Below are 1,574 nucleotides of genomic sequence, written 5' to 3'. Positions count from 1 at the left end.
AAGAACACACACACACACACACACACACACACACACACACACACACACACACACACACATACACACACACACACACACACACACCACCCCTATAGTCCAAAGACGTCTAACCAAGGACGACAACTGATTGCCAGACCTCAGGGGTCGCGTGGTTTCGCGCGCTGAGAATAACAATCCGTTGACAAATCAAATAAGACTATTGAATTGTAAGCCACACTGCATCGTAGTCAGGGTGCAGAATACGTGGACGTTTTGACGTTTAGATATAACATCCCTTTCATTTTGTTTTTATTTTGTTCTTTAAAAAAAGATCATTATGGCTAACGCCCTCAATCGACAAAATTTAGATAATTTAGAAATTTGCACAGTAGAATTGTAAATGAGCTGATTAAATCAATGTCATGCTCATACTGTGCCAGAACAACATAGGGGGAACTGTTGCTCTTTCTTTCCTTATCTTTACTATCGTCATTTTCCTCTACTTCTTTTGTATGTTTGTCACTCTCTAGTGAAATGCTATTTCCGAGGTGCCTTGACAGTCGAAGCAGACTTTGTTCTGCTGAGGCTAGAGAGGTGAGCAGAGTAAGTCTGATTCCCCGTTTGGACTTCTTTGTTGACATCCACACCTTGGTGCTCATATGACCTTATGCAGTTGTGAGCGCCATAAAAAACCTTACTAAAACTTAACAGTAAAGAAAAGAAAAGTTGTTCCCGCATCCGATCCGGGCATTGGGGATTGCCTTGTTAGTGAGACAACTTCCTGAGCCTTCGGCATATTGTGGTAGGGTGGCCAGTTCCTTTCCACGCCGCCTTTACTTCCCCAACTCGAAGTCAGGTATCCATTACTGCTGGGTGGGCAGGAGGGGGCGAAAAAAATGCGTGTCCAAACCGAGGCTCGAACACGGACTTTCCGCTTCGGAGACGAGCGCACAAAAACTAAACAGTATGTGACGCTACCGCCCGTCCCGTGAGACATTGCCCTGGTCCTGTGTCACCAGTAGACGGGCCGTCTGCTCGTCCTCAGTGGAGTCTGTGATGACGTCATCTGTGCCTTATGGCCTGGTCACTCACATGGACGTTGCTGAGGGTCGCCATTTGTAGACTTGGCTAAAACAGCACCTGGGCAAGGTATTGCTGGTGCCTTTATAAATAAATTATTGATGGTCATCTGTAGTCTGAGATCTATACTGCCGGAAGCTGACAAAAGGTCTTCTTTTTCTTTTTGGGACCAAATTTGTTTACTTGCTAAATTGAAAGCTTGATCAAGTACCATACTTGTGTTAAAAAATCTAAGTGAAACTGCTACTAGTTTTTGGAAATAAATTGGAATTCAAATTTTTCGGAAGAACGCTATTTTTGAATGGCTAGGTTAATTTTTAAAATTAAAAAAAAAACCAAAACTCTTTTTCTCGGAAACTGCTGTGAATAACAAAAGGCGCTTTGTTTTGTTAGCTTACTTCAGTATTTCATTTGACGTTCCTGCTTACAATGACACTGGGACGTTGTTGGGATCTCACCACTTTTCGGTTTTAAATTTTACCACAATATTTTAACCAGATCAGCAATCTCCCCCC

Source organism: Aplysia californica, unplaced genomic scaffold (genome assembly GCF_000002075.1).
Source record: "Aplysia californica isolate F4 #8 unplaced genomic scaffold, AplCal3.0 scaffold00412, whole genome shotgun sequence".
In the NCBI taxonomy this organism is placed as follows: Eukaryota; Metazoa; Mollusca; class Gastropoda; order Aplysiida; family Aplysiidae; genus Aplysia; species Aplysia californica.
Note: the sequence above shows the minus strand (reverse complement) of the source record.